This window comes from Paroedura picta, chromosome 5 (genome assembly GCF_049243985.1).
Source record: "Paroedura picta isolate Pp20150507F chromosome 5, Ppicta_v3.0, whole genome shotgun sequence".
NCBI classification, from domain to species: domain Eukaryota; kingdom Metazoa; phylum Chordata; class Lepidosauria; order Squamata; family Gekkonidae; genus Paroedura; species Paroedura picta.
The window spans coordinates 125,051,885-125,067,991 of NC_135373.1; the positions used below are offsets into that span (position 1 = coordinate 125,051,885).

The 16,107-nt window shown below is 45.5% G+C and overlaps 1 protein-coding gene across 1 annotated transcript in view; it reads right to left on the reverse strand.

Moving 5' to 3' along the window:
- Positions 1–16,107, reverse strand: part of CHCHD3 (coiled-coil-helix-coiled-coil-helix domain containing 3) — a 273,988-nt gene that overhangs the window by 181,829 nt on the left and 76,052 nt on the right. The gene's annotated exons all lie outside the window — the stretch shown is intronic.

A 16,107-nucleotide genomic window follows, 5' to 3' on the forward strand; every position in this document is an offset into this window, starting at 1 on the left:
ACTGGCAAATACTCCGGAAAATAGAGACAGAGTTCAACGAGATCTGAACACAATGGAAAAATGGGCAAATGAGAACAAGATGCAATTTAATAAAGATAAGTGTAAAGTTCTGCATCTGGGTCAGAAAAATGAAAAGCATGCCTACTGGATGGGGGATACGCTTCTAGGTAGCACTGTGTGTGAACGAGACCTTGGGGTACTTGTGGATTGTAAACTAAACATGAGGAGGCAGTGTGATGCAGCGGTAAAAAAGGCAAATGCTATTTTGGGCTGTATCAACAGAGGCATCACATCAAAATCACAAGATGTCATAGTCCCATTGTATACGGCACTGGTCAGACCACACCTGGAGTACTGTGTGCAGTTCTGGAGGCCTCACTTCAAGAAGGACGTAGATAAAATTGAAAGGGTATAGAGGAGAGCGACGAAGATGATCTGGGGCCAAGGGACCAAGCCCTATGAAGATAGGTTGAGGGACTTGGGAATGTTCAGCCTGGAGAAAAGGAGGTTGAGAGGGGACATGATAGCCCTCTTTAAGTATTTGAAAGGTTGTCACTTGGAGGAGGGCAGGATGCTGTTTCTGCTGGCTGCAGAGGAGAGGACACGCAGTAATGGGTTTAAACTTCAAGTACAACGATATAGGCTAGATATCAGGAAAAAGTTTTTCACAGTCAGAGTAGTTCAGCAGTGGAATAGGCTGCCTAAGGAGGTGGTGAGCTCCCCCTCACTGGAAGTCTTCAAGCAAAGGTTGGATACACACTTTTCTTGGATGCTTTAGGATGCTTAGGGCTAATTCTGCGTTGAGCAGGGGGTTGGACTAGATGGCCTGTATGGCCCCTTCCAACTCTATGGTTCTAGGATTCTAAGTTCCCAGTTAGTAATGGATTGTCAGGAATCAGGCTGAGCCTGATAAAGAGTCCGTGATAAAGACACATCCGAGATCCAACAGGCAGTTGAGAATCCAAAGAGAGCTTTATTAAACAGAGTCCACAGAACGCTGAAGCAAACCAAGATCTTCCTAAGCAAAGATCTTGATAATAACAAAGAGCAATGGGCAATACAGGACAGATATAGAGTCCTTTCCATAAGGGAGGGGTACAAAGGCATTTTGGCGGGAGAGCAAGAGGGCACCAAAGGTGCCGGGGTTCACAGGAAGCCAGATGGCTAGGAATCTAATCTAATTTTAGTGAGATTGATACATCAACAGTGGAAAACTCCTGCTGGGAAAAGAAGGGAGGCTTGGAGCCTGAGGACAGATTTACAGGTTTACGACCCTGTGTCTGCCAGGCTGGTAGAAACTAAACTTAGCTGGCACAAATTGGGGTTCATGACATGGATGTAGATATTGTCTTTTCATTAATCAAAGAAGTAAGTTTATACTTCTCTGGAAACTCAGCCACCTTCACCAGCCAGATCACTATTATATCTAGTGTCAAACTTTTCCATTTTGGAGCATATAACTATATATTCAAGATGTGTACCAGTGACGGGCCACGTCAACTGCAGCCGAATCACATGGGAAGTTTGGAGGAGAGCCATACGTCGTTTATCCCAGTTAAGCGAACATACTGGGATGTGTGGTAGGACTGGTGTCCAATAGCTAACACCATAAGATGCCCAACAATTCTGTGAGGGACACCTAATTACCAACTTAGATGCTTTTCCAAAGTATGAATGCCAGATTTTATTATATGCATAAAACACTGGAGTCTCTCACAGCTGATGCGATTTCAAATTATCGATGCTACGCTGAGATATAAAATGATCGTTATAAAAACCCTTTATCTTAGAAAGATGAAATACATTATGAAAACGCCTTCAATTGCACATCAAAAATAAGCTGGGTGACCTTGGGCTCGCCACTGCACTGATAAAACTGTTCTGACCGAGCAGCGATATCAGGGCTCTCTCAGCCTCACCCACCCCACAGGGTGTCTGTTGTGGGGAGAGGAAAGGGAAAGCGACCATAAGCTGGTTTGAAACTCCTTCAGGTAGAGAAAAGTGGCATATAAGAACGAACTCTTCTTCTTCTGAGTGGAGATTTGAATGTGTGTCTCCCCAGCTCAAAACCATTATCCCAACCGTCCTGCAATATTGGTATCTACCTTCCTCCGCTTTGTGTCTTGGGACCTTCATCCTATTGCTCTGCCTTGTAAGGCTTGCCCTTGTCACAAAGAACCGAACGCCAGTTAAGCAGACAGCTTCAAAAAAGCTGTTCCCGACTAATGAAATCATTAAGAAAGTACTCGCAGCTTCAACCCAGCACATTTCATACAGGCATTAAAATATGTATTAAATAATGTAGCTAATAAAACACACCTGCTTTATATGTGTTCACATGCTGAGCACAAAGTCAACATCTAAAAGTTGGCCGCCGGTGACAGAATATCAAATACGACTCTTCAAACACGCTTTGGAAATTGCGGAAGGAGCGAGGTTTTAGAGTTTTCACCGCTTCCGTGAGTTTCCGAGACGACTTCGGAGAGCAAATCGTCAAGTCTAGGGTCACTTTGTGAAAGGTAACACGGCCCCCCCTTTCCCATAACCGAGCTTCATATTCTTCCCCAAGGAAATGGGTAGGGGGAGAATGGCACATAGACAATAACAATTGTAATTGCCTTTGTGCTTCGCATACAAGCCCCCTGGAATACGAACCTAAGGGGATTTTTTATCAAGTATATTAAGCAGCGTCTTCAATTAGTCAAGCAGAAAGCTAGATTATGCAGACATGGCCCAAATTCCATTAAGAGAGATTTCCCAGGAAGCCTAGCAAACGATCCTAACCAAATAGAATCTGTTTCACGATCGATGATGCAGAAAACGGGAAGACCAACGCACCTCACGCTAATCTGAGGCCAGAAAAAATAACCCAAGAGAGTAAACTTCCGGGATTTAAAAAGGAGGGGCGGACAGGAAAGGCTGCATTTGCTTTGTTAGTTTATCCGTTTTGGTGCAGTAAATAACCCCTGATCGGTCATACAAGAGATCATTTAGCAATAAAGAACAATTGGGATGCGCAGTTTGACACTCACAAGCTAACGCCAAGCTAAGCGAACGATTCTAGATTCCCCGGAGAAGTCAAGGTGTCCAGATGCTATCAACTTCAAAATCTTAACACTCCGCCATGACCTCCCTCCAGCCTTAGGCACAGAAAGTGAACTAGAGGCCCCTTGGCCGTCTTTGGAGAATACCCTGAGTAACTTCAGATGATTCACACTGACTGAAGTGGACAAGATGCTAAAGGCAGCGAAGCCAACCACATGCCCACCAGACCCATGTCCATCAGGGCTGCTAATAACAACCGATAATAGAATAGTGCCCCCCTCTGGGAGATAATAAACCTTGCCTCTCAACAGGAGACCTCCTGGGGGGTTAAAAGAGGCAGAGCTTCGCCCGCGGCTCAAAAAACTATCTCTGTACCTGCGACAACCTATTAAGTATCGTCCCATCTCACAGTGTTTCTGGGGAAGGTGGTTGAAAGGGCTGTCGCGGACCAGCTGTCAGCATTCTTGGAAGAAGCTTCCGTCTTAAGAGTCCCTCATGGAGCACTTCTCTCTCCAATCCTATTCAATATCTTTATGTGCCCTCTTGCTCAACGGGTGTGGAAGATTGGGCTGGGCTGTCACCAATATGCAGATGAGACCAAGCTCTTCTTCCTGATGGATGGCCACCCTGACTCTCCCCCAGAAGCATTAGCCAGCTGCCTGGGAGTAGTGACGAGGTGACTCAAATAGGGATGCCTGAAGCTCAACCGTTCGAAGATGGAGATCCTGTGGCTGGACAGGAAGGGCCCAAGTGAGGAAGCACGCCTGCCCAGCCTGGACAGAACGCAGCTATCGGTGGCTCACTCCGGCAGGAACCTGGGCGTGATCCCTGATGCCTCCCTCTCGGGCATTCTATCACCTTTGTCAAGCCAAACTACTAGCGCCCTACTTGGACCTGGAACACCTAGCCACAGTGACCCATGCGACGGTCAGCTCTAGACTGGACTTCTGCAACTCCCAGGGAGTGATCAGGCCGTGGGGTGGGTGGGAGGGGGACGAGGTGCTTCCTGGCCCAAGGAGATGCTCTCTGTCAGTGCGCTCAGCGGGGCGGGGCCTGCAACGTCTCTTGGTTTGGGATGGCCTGGCACTGTATCTGCAATGTGGCACCAGTCCTTCCCAAGCCAAGGAGGTGCTCTCCGCTGGTGCGCCCGGCAGGGGGGAGGGGGGCCTGCAACGTCCTCTTGGCCTGGGAAGCCTGAAGTAGATGATGAATCATTACAGAACACGTTGTTGTTGAGGTGGTGGTGGTGGTGGTGGTGGGTGTGTTGTGTGCCATCAAACTGCTTCCAGACTATGAAAACAACCTGTTCTTAACCATCTTGCCCAGGAGTTACCGGATCTAAATTCTGAGCGGCTTCCTCCTTCATTTAAGAATGGTGCCAAACTCTGCCAAGCACAGCTTTCCGAATGGATGCACAACTTTGATAGAGTAATCATGGAGCACAAGACAGAAAAGGCTGGATTTCACACAACACCGTAAACTAGAAGTTGGCAATTATTCAGCTGTAAGCTTAGAAAACATTTGTTTTCAATGGAAAACTTCTGTGTGGGTGTTAAGTGCCGTCAAGTTGCTTTCGACTTGAGGTGACTCTGTGAATTAATTTTCTTCCTCCAAAACATCCTATCATTAAACAGACATTCTTCAGTCTTGCAAAGAGAGCCAGTTTGGTGTCATGGTTGGGAGTGCAGACTTCTAATCCGGCATGCCGTGTTTGATTCTGCGCTCCCCCACATGCAGCCTGCTGGGTGACCTTGGGCTCGCCACGGCACTGATAAAACTGTTCTGACTGGGCAGTGATATCAGGGCTCTCTCAGCCTCACCCACCTCACAGGGTGTCTGTTGTGGGGAGAGGAAAGGGAAGGCAATTGGAAGCCGCTCTGAGACTCCTTCGGGTAGAGAAAAGCGGCATCTAAGAACCAACTCTTCTTCTTCTTCAGTAATATCAGGGCTCTCTCAGCCTCACCCACCTCACCGGGTGTCTGTTGTGGGGAGAGGAAAGGGAAGGCGACTGTAAGCCGCTTTGAGCCTCCTTTGGGTAGGGAAAAGCGGCATATAAGAACCAACTCTTCTTCTTCTTCAAACCGATTGGCCAATCTACCCCATATTAGGTCTTTCTCTTCTTTTGCTGCCTTCCACTTTTCCTAGCATTATTGTCTTTTCCAGTAACTCTTGTAATCAGAATATGACCAATGGACAAAAGCCTCCATTTAGCCAATTTAGGGTCTAGGGAGAGTTCAGACTTGAATGGATCTAGAACCCATTCATTTGCCTTTTGGGAGTCCACAGAGCTTATTCAACATATTGCTCTTTAATTTGGAAATGGGAAATTATTCCATGTGTACCTTGTTAAATTATTTATTAGATTTCTATCCCACCGCTCCCAGGCCAACTGCAGCAGATATATCCAGCCTTTCTCAACTTTTTAACCGTTGAGAAACCCTGAAACGTTCTTCAGGGTTTGAGAAACCCTATGAAGCCCTATGAAGATAGGTTGAGGGACTAGGGCATGTTCAGCCTGGAGAAAAGGAGGTTGAGAGGGGACATGATAGCCCTCTTTAAGTATTTGAAAGGTTGTCACTTGGAGGAGGGCAGGATGCTGTTTCCGTTGGCTGCAGAGGACAGGACACGCAGTAATGGGTTTAAACTTCAAGTACAACGATATAGGCTAGATATCAGGGAAAAAAATTTCACAGTCAGAGTAGTTCAGCAGTGGAATAGGCTGCCTAAGGAGGTGGTGAGCTCCCCCTCACTGGCAGTCTTCAAGCAAAGGTTGGATGCACACTTTTCTTGGATGCTTTAGGATGCTCTGGGCTGATCCTGCGTTGAGCAGGGGGTTGGACTAGATGGCCTGTATGGCCCCTTCCAACTCTATGATTCTATCATTCTAACACCCATCCATTTGCGAAACCCTTCCAGGGCTATCAAGAAACCCCATGGTTTCATGAAACCATTGATATATCACTTAGTCATACTTCACAAAAACCAACTGGAATTGAGAATTACTGCTTGCGAAGTCTTTACAGGAACTACCACAAGAAGCATCGTTCTCCCAGTGAGATAAGTAAAGGGGATGATCAGAGGAAGAACGGGACACGACCCTCAAATTCGTAACAGAAAATCAAAGGCCTATGCCTTTTATGTTCAAATGGGAGCCAGAAGATCAGAGGAACAGATTAACAAATGAACTTCATTCAAGACCACACAATGGTGTCTTAGAAAGGAAACTGTTTCTTTTCCTCTCGGATTCTTCCTTGGGATAAAATATTGTCAAGCTAATGTTGACATTTTGCATCTCCTCTGAAGCTGGACATCCCTGCTGTGATGACGGTGTCAGAGTTCTATTTACTCAAAGAGTTGCGTGCAAATTTGCCGAGCTCATTTAGATATGCCAGACTTTCAGCAAAAAGCAACACATCTCTGAATGAAAAGAGGGTACACTTGCATTATGTAATTGCCAAGGTTTGAAGGAGCTTACTAAACAAACAGGCCTTAGGGTGGCCTCACGATCACAAATACTTGCAAACATTAACTGACAGCAGTTGTCTCTAGAGTTTTACTGGGGTTCTACACACAACACAAGTGGAAGAGAACATTTGTGTGTATACTCCAGCCAAATGCCCATCCACGGATATGACTTACTATTTCCAAAGAGAGAGAACTGGCATTTACACGAATGCACCAACTCTAAAATTTTCTTTTAATAAACCCAGGAATCTGACAAATACATGCAGCTAACACGGAAATATTGCTCCTGCAACTAAATGGTGCTAGAGGAAAGTGACATAAATTCTCAGTTGACTTATGGGGACACAATAGAATTTGCAAGGCAAAAGATGTTCTCAGGTGGCTTGCCATTCTGTAGCAAGCCTACACTTCCTCAGTAGTCTCCCATCCAGGACTAACCAAGGCTGTCCCTGCTTAGATTTGGAGATCTGATGAGATGGGGCTAGCCTGGGCCATCCAGGTTAAAGTAGACACCAAGTGCCCTACACATATAAAAGACACAGCAATCACTGGCTACTGGATATGGGAAGTGCTGTCAAGTCATAGAGTAGAATCATAGAATCAAAGAATCATAAAGTTGGAAGGGACCGCCTGGGTCATCTAGTCCAACCCCCTGCACTATGCAGGACACTCCCAACCCTCTCGCTCATCCACTGTCACCTGCCACCCCCTTGAACCTTCACAGAATCAGCCTCTCCGTCAGATGGCTCTCCAACCTCTGCTTAAAAATCTCCAAAGATGGAGAACCCGCCACCTCCCAAGGAAGCCTGTTCCATTGAGAAACCGCTCTGTCAGGAACTTCTTCCAGATGTGTAGACAGAATTTTTTTTTTTGCATTAATTTCATCCCATTGGTTCTGGTCAGTCCTTCTGGGGCAAGAGAGAACAACTCTGCTCCATCCTCTACATTAGCGATCCCCAACCTGTGGGCCGCAGACCACATGTGGTCCTTCGACCAATTGGAGGTGGGCCCCGAAGGACGCCTTCTCCCCCCCCCGGCCCTTTACTTCATCCCCCCCCCAGCCCTTTACAACACACTTCATTGTTGTGCCGTGTCTGTATCTTATTTTGAAGGGATGTTTAAACATTACCATAGCGATCAGAGAGTGTTAGGGCCGTGGTTGAGAGTAGAGGAGTAAACTACCCCCCCCACCGGGCCTCAGTAAAAGGCTTTGAGTGGTCCCCGGCGTTGAGTGGACCCCAGTGATAAAAAGGTTGGGGACCATAGCTCTACATGGCAGCCTTTTAAATACTTGAAGTCACAGCCATAGGTTCTCCAGGTGTCCATGGACTACAATTCCCATGAATTCCTACCAGCTCATGCACGATGGCAGGGGATCATGGTAATTGTGGTCCATAGACGTCTGGAAAGCCACAGAGCTTTCAAGGCAAAAGAAGAACAGAGGTAGTTTACCATTGCCAGCTCCTCTGTAGCAAACGTTGAATTCCTTCATGATTTCCCATCCAAATACTCACTGGGCCAATTCTGCTGAATTTCCAAGATTGGGCTTGACTGAGGAATCCACCTCAGGGCCCCACAATTGAATTCAAAATGCCAATTCCAAGAGAATTACAAAAAAAAAAAAGTATATCTTTTTATGTCTATGGGTGTGTTCCCACGCCCGTTTGCCATGCAGATTAAAGATGGCTGGGAAAAACGTAACATGTTTTGGTCCAGCTAGCCAAACCCATTAATTCTGTGGAGTACCCAAATGATATTAATACAGAAAAGGGACACAGATGAGAGACTGACACAAGACTTCACCTTTCTTACTGGCATTCCCTAAGAAATAAAAGTAAATGGCATATATCCCAGCACCTGCTACTAAAAGAGGTGGTCTCCTAATTCGTTGGGTTGAGCTAACTTGGCGTATTGGTTAAGAGCTTACTGATGAGTCATATTCCCTGCTCCTCTACATACAGCCAGCTGGGTTACCCTGGGCTAGTCACAGTCCTGATAGAGCTGTTCTCACAGAGCTGCAATATCAGGGCTCTTTCAGCCCCACCTACATCTGATCCAATGAGAGGAAGGGAAGGTGATTGTAAGCTGCTTTGAGACTCCTTCTGGTAGTGAAAAGCAGAGTATAAAACCCGATTCTTCTTCTGAATTATCTTAAATGATCAAATGCATCAAAATATTCAGTGAAAAAAATTTACAGTGATCTTCAGTCTGATGTTTAGAGCTTGGATTTCTGCTTGAAAACTGGGGGGGGAAGCCCCACTCTTAGATCTGCTTCTGTGTAAGACCCGCAATGTATTCCAAATTTCAAGCTCTCGGGGGCCTCGATACCATATTGAACTGATGAAAGGTTGTTCGTTAATGACACTATAATTAGAGTATGACACCACGCTGAAAGCCATCCCACACAGCATGAGCCGTGTTAGCTAAACTAACACAATGAATAATTTAGCTTTCAGCCAGCAAGGATTCACTCCAGTAACGGCATTACTTACCTGAACATATTGGTTTTTCTATACTCAATATTACAGCTGAAGATACTGGAAGGCTAAGGAGGTGGGGGTGGGAAGTTCTGATGTACACCTAGCTTTAATTGCTGTGAAAAGTCCAAAGGAGAAGGACAAAGGAGAAGTTCTAAGAACCTTGCAATGAGGCTGTCAAAGGCCACATTATTCTTCTCAGGCTGGTACATATTCGTGCCTACAACTTTTGCCCAAGTAGAATAAAGAATAAATAGTGAGTTTTAATTCCTACAACGTGCTCTATACGGGGCGGTTCCTGGAGAAAAAACAGAGATCACTGGTCAACAATGTGCCTAGCCACCAAGGGACGTATGTTGTCCATTTTGAAACCGCTACATTGGCTGCCAGTCTGCTTCTGAATTAAATGCAAGGTGCTGGTTATGATTTTTAAAGCTTTCACAAACTTTCACATCTTTGAAAGATCACCTCTGTCCGTATGTCCCGGTGTGTCAAGTATGGTCACCAAACAGCTACCTGCTGGCTATCCCACCACTTAAAGGTCAAGGTAAAGGTATCCCCTGTGCAAGCACCAAGTCATGTCTGACCCTTGGGGTGACGCCCTCCAGCGTTTTCATGGCAGACTCAATACGGGGTGGTTTGCCAGTGCCTTCCCCAGTCATTACCGTTTACCCCCCAGCAAGCTGGGTGCTCATTTTACCGACCTCGGAAGGATGGAAGGCTGAGTCAACCTTGAGCCAGCTGCTGGGATCAAACTCCCAGCCTCATGGGCAGGAGCTTTCAGACCGCATGTCTGCTGCCTTACCACTCTGCGCCACGTGTGCATGGAACAGTTCTCTAAGAAGGGGTTTCTTCTGGTCAGTCGGACCACCCTAAGGCTCGTGACACAATTGTCCATCCAGTCGAGCATCCCGCCTCACACAGCAGAGGCCTTCCCCAGACGTTGCATTCTGGCTCTCGGATTTACAGGACTAGTACCTCAGAATATGGAGTTTCCCCTCAGTCGCCCTGGCTAGTAGCCATTCTCTATCAATCTTTCTAATCCTTTTGAAGGGGGTTGAACGGAAGATGTCTTTTAAGAGGGATGATGCCTGGGGCTCACTATTTTGTTTTGACTCAAAATGTTTTTAACGTTTATGGTAAGCCGCAGAAGTATCAATGTCTTAATAAAAATAAAAAATAAAAATCTGTCGCCGCCCACATCGCCTTGTGCAAGACTTACCCCTGATCTACCGGCAGGGCAAGGAAGAACCTTATTGGTGTGGGGATATTTCCCAGTGAGTGACAACAGTTGAAAGCCCTCCTGCAAGTTCGCAGCTCTTGATGATCCTCTGGGAGTCTCTGGGGTGAACGCAGAGATAGATTAGCGACTACTGTGCTTTCCTGTAACAAGGTGGGAAGCTCCGAGATATTAAAGCAGGGGTAGTCAAACTGCGGCCCTCCAGATGTCCATGGACTACAATTCCCATGAGCCCCTGCCAGCGGATGCTGGCAGGGGCTCATGGGAATTGTAGTCCATGGACATCTGGAGGGCCGCAGTTTGACTACCCCTGTATTAAAGGGATATCAGGATCCCTTTACATTTTGTGATGATGTACAGCAGATGTTCCCGCGACTATAAATACCCACCCCATCTGGCCGCCTTTGTCTCTCAAAAGGTCTTGTGGCAGAATGCTACTCTGGGCAATACCCCTGACTGGAAAGTGCTCGACACCATGCCAAAACACACAAAGCCGCGCACATGGACGGCGTGGGCCGTTTGTCGGTTCTTGCCGGCTTCCGACGCCAGCGAGTTTGTTAATATTGTTTGACAGGCTCGCGTAACGCCCTAAAATGTTTTTGAACAATGCAGTTTAGGTCACGATGCAATATTAATGAGCGAATAATGCTCCTGAAGGCTGGGCTTAATATTTAATGAGCCTGAGGGCTGCAGAGAGAGAGAGGGAGGTTGGAAATCACTGCAGCTGTCAGGGACCCAAGGAAAATGGCTACGGGCTCCAAGAAAACCTCTTAGCGAAACTTCAACTGGAGTCCGAACACGAAAGAAGAGGAAGGGAAAATGGATGCACTCCCGTTTCTAGAGGTGAGCCATTAGCCAACTGACCACATTGCTGGTCCTAGGACCTTCTGCCTGAGGATATAAATCAGGGGGCCTTAACTTGGCATCTGCCAATACTTTTCTTGGGGCCTGGCAAGTGGGTTTGCAGTGCGGGCCAGGTCAGGTGTGGGTTTTGCCCAGCAGGGCTTCTGATGCGTGACCGAAGATCTAAAAGAAGAAGAAGAAGAGTTGGGTCTTATATGCCACGTTTTCTGTACCCGAAGGAGACTGAAAGCGGCTTACAGTCGCTTTTCCTTTTCTCTCCCCACAGCAGACACCCTGTGAGGTGGGAGAGGCTGAGAGAGGCCTGATATTACTGAAGAAGAAGAAGAGTTGGTTCTTAGATGCCGCTTTTCTCTACCCGAAGGAGTCTCAACGCGGCTGACATTCGCCTTCCCTTTCCTCTCCCCACAACAGACACCCTGTGAGGTGGGTGAGGCTGATAGAGCCCTGATATTATTGAATATCGTTTTAAAATGAGAAAAGGTAGAGAAAAGTGGCATATAAGAACCAACTCTTCTTCTTCTTCTTCTTCATGTGACTAAATGATTACATGATTAAATGTGAATATATGATCAACTGGATAACCTGTAAGCTCCAACTACAACCTAACGACATAAGCCATTAGACGTATGATGATGCAAATTACCAAGTCAGCTACTGCCTTACCTAACTTCAGAACAGCCACAAGGTGTAAAGTGACAATCTAAAGAACAGGCTTTCTCAACCAGGGTTTTGTGAAATCCCGGGGTTTCTTGACATTCCTGGAAGGGTTCCCCGAAGGAGTGGTGGATCAGACCAATGGTCCATCTAGTCCAGCCTCCTGTCTCACTCAGTGGCCAACCAGTTCCCTTGAAGAGCAAACAACAGGGCATGGATGCGGAGAACTTCCCCAATGTTCTGGGATTCCTGGTTCTGGGATTCCAAGGTTTAGTACCTCTGAATGTGGAGGTTCCCCTCAGTTGCCATGGCTAGTAGCCATTGATAGACCAATCCTCCGTGAAGCTACCTAATCCCCTTTTAAAGATGCCTATTCCTATGACTATCATGTTCTGCTGGCAGCAAATTCCACATTTTAATCACACTCTGTGTAAAGTAGTATTTCCTTTTCTCTGTCCTCAACTTTCTGCCTATCAGCTTCATTGGATGCCCTTTCTAGCATTTTGGAAAAGTGAGAAAAACTTCTCTTGGTCAACTTTCTCCCCCACATGCATAATTTTAGAAACCTCTAGCTTGTCGATCACCCCCCCCCCTTAATCATCTCTTTTCTAAACTGAAAAGCCTGCCCATGATACTAGCTAATTTTCCAAACCGTACAAAAATAAATTCTGTTGACTGTGCAAGAGCAAAAAGTCAGCAATATAATTTATTCAATAGCGGTCATTTTAGAAAAGCCTTCTACGGTAGATGTGCATGGAGGGGACCGACTGCAGGGAATTGTAATCATGACAATGGGGTGGCTTTAATGACCTTACTGTGACCCTGAGGGACAAGTACCTCTTCTTCTGTCAATGAGAAGATTTAATCAGTTATTTGGTACGACCAGGACATGACCAAGCCAACTACTTAAAGATGAAAAGAACAGAGGAGAGTTAGCGCCTGATGTGCAAATTGTTAACTGCAGGGAGCCAGCATCACACCTCGGTTGGACACGGCCCACCTGCCCATTATCGGTGGCTGAGACACTCCGTAACAATACAATACAATTAAAACAACCCGTGTAAAAGGTAATTTCAGACAGAAGATACAGGAGTCAACCAGGGAGAAACTATGAACAATCTGAAAAGGGCAGCAGCACTAAGATAACCGTAACTCAAAACAGAACAAATTAAAGCTATGTGGCCAAGTCCAAAGTCTTGACAAGATGGTGGGGAATGGCCAGTTAAGAAAATGGCAATATTTGCAAGGGAACGGCATCCCATGACTGGTGGGAGGGTGTGGGCTGCAACCATTCTGAAGGCCCTATCCCTAAGAAAGGGAATTGACAAGATTATTGGTGGAGCCTCTGCTTGGCATGCAGAAGGTCCCTGGTTCAATCCCCAGTATCTCCAGTTGAAAGGACCAGGTAGAAAATGATTTGAAAGACTTCTGCCTATGTCCTAGACCAGGGATAGTCAACCTGTGGTCCTAAAGATGTTAATGGACCACTGTTACCATGAGCCCCTGCCAGCAAATGCTGGCAGGGGCTCATGGGAATTGTAGTCCATGGACATCTGGAGGACCACAGGTTGACTACCCCTGTCTTAGACAGCCACTGCTTGTCTGAGTAGAACAGGGGACCCCAACATGGTACCCAGCATGGCATTCATAAAGTGCTTTTGAAAAGTGGGCAGGGGCCAGGTGGATCTTTTCTCAGAAAGACCACTGGACATTTTATGGGCTTGAAAGAATTTAAGAAATGTTTCTGTAGGCAGAAGGATCTTCATTGTGTTACTGAAGGTAGGTTGTGGCAATTATTTTGTTTTGTGCCAGAATTCAAGTAGTGCCAAATGGATTAAAGTAAACCTGACCTTGATACTTGATAGTTGTGAGCTCCTGCATTGTGCATTGAGATGACCCTCGAGATCCCTTCCAACTCTATGATTCTGTATCAGCCATGTGAAGCTATGGAGGGGGGATTTCACAGAAAAAAATGAAATATATGCACTACTTTTTCTTTAGTAAGATTAATCTTTATCAATATGCATCCCTTATAACTTGGTTTGCATAGAACAATTTTATAGATAGATAGAAGACAGACAGACAGGCAGGCAGGCAGGCAGGCAGGCAGGCAGGCAGGCAGGAAGGAAGGCAGGCAGGCAGGCAGGCAGGCAGGAAGGAAGGAAGGAAGGAAGGAAGGAAGGAAGGAAGGAAGGAAGAAAGGAAGGAAGAAAGGAAGAAAGGAAGAAAGAAAGAAAGAAAGAAAGAAAGAAAGAAAGAAAGAAAGAAAGAAAGAAAGAAAGAAAGAAAGAAAGAAAGAAAGAAAGAAAGAAAGAAAGAAAGAAAGAAAGAAAATTTTAAAAAATTCTTAGTGTTCTGCAAGCCAATTGTGAATATACCCAAAACACAGAGAGTGAGAGCTACTAACTGGTTACTGTGCATATATCTCTTGGTTTCTGCAATCTGATAGACAGGAAGAAATTGAAATTATGCATACAGGCCTAGAAGCACATCTGGAATATCTGATTCAGCTTTTAAACACCAAATCCTTCAAGAGCTCAACTATCATAGACATCCTAACAAATTAACTGTAGATAAAATTAGTCACATGTAGACAGTAAACATACCTTTGAAAACATGAATATGTCTAGAGTAGACACAGAATTATCTAATACTGTAGAACACATTTCATCTTTTTAAAAAAATTAGTAAAACTTTGTCTTACAAAACATTTGATCTATTCCAAAATACTTCACAAAAGGTTTTTTCAATGCTATCGAAGGTTTCCAATTTTGTCCTAAAAAATCCCCGGAACCCTGTTAAATGATCGATTGGTTCGTTCTCTCCTGCGTCTTACTTCTGTGCCAACTTTTCTGAAGCATATAACCATTTCCTGGGTTCCTAAAAGCCTGAAAAGTATTTCAGGGGTCCCTTCATGGACAAAAGTCTGAAAATGTCTGGTCTAGGGGTGAGGGTTTTTTCCTGTTCTTATTTCCCCAGGCCTTCCCTTGTGACCATTTCTCCCACCTCAGAAGGTCAAGAGAAATAAAGGAAGGCCTCCGAGGACCACCGCAGTGTCCCTCCAGGACAACAGGGGGGAAGGTGGACCTTCAAGTACCCATATCCTAGGCCAAGGGTGGCCGGACTGTGGCTCTCCAGATGTCCATGGACTACAATTCCCATGAGCCCCTGCTAGCATGCCACCCTTGTCCAAGGCACTACAAGACTTTACAGGCCAATACCAGAGCTTTTTCAGCCCTGTCCCTAACCTGGTGGAATGAGCTCCCGGAAGAGCTAAGGGCCCTGCCGGAGTTGTCAGCTTTCCGCAGGGCCTACAAGATGGAGCTCTTCCGCCAGGCGTGTGGTTGAGGCCAGAGCGGTACCCAGCGTTGCCACCTGAGGACCTCTAAATTGAGGCCAACTAGGTTCCTCACTCCCAGGTAGAGAGAGAGTTGATCCATGCTGAACTGGGGAATGGGTTGATATTTTACTGTTCTCCATCTTGTTACATCATGTTACTATTCTATTATGTTTTAATGGGGTATTTTAAGGGATTTTATTTAAATTCTCACCTGCAGGGCTCTACGCTCTGCGGGTGAGAATTTATTGGTCATTTCCAGCCCCAGAGAGGCATGCCTGGCCTCGACCAGGGCCAGGGCCTTCTCGGTCCTGGCCCCAACCTGGTGGAATGAGCTCCCGGATGAACTGCGGGCCCTTTCCATCTTCCACAGGGCCTGCAAAACAGAGCTCTTTCACCAGGTCTATGGTTGAAGCTCGGTTAGTGCAGGAGGAGCAATTGGGGTCCCCCTGATGCCAACAACGAATATAATTTCTGACTCGTCTCTCCTTTCTCCTCCCTCTCATAAAAGAGTGTGTGGGGGGGTTGAGGGTTCTGACATTTTGCTGCTATGATTGTTGTGTTGTGGATGTTGTGATGGTCCATTTTAATGATTTTTTAGCTGGACTTTTGTAAATCGCCACGAGCCACCCGGAAGTGGCAGTTAATAAATTGAATTTATTAATATTAATTAATTTATTAATAATAATAATATTTTATTGATCTAGTAAACCACCACGAGACGTTTGAGAGTGGCGGTATATAAATATAAATATAAATAATATAAATATAAATATAAATATAAATATAAATATAAATATAAATATAAATATAAATATAAATATAAATATAAATATAAATATAAATATAAATATAAATATATAAATGTGAAAGCAACAGGCTGCCTGAAAAGACCTTTCAAAAACGTCATGATATGTCCACCAAAGTTAGCTGTCTTGCTACTGTACTCTGGGCTAAATGAAGCTTCCAAACCATTTTCAAGGTTAGACTCCGAATCACTTTGTATCAGTGCAACGTTTGCAATT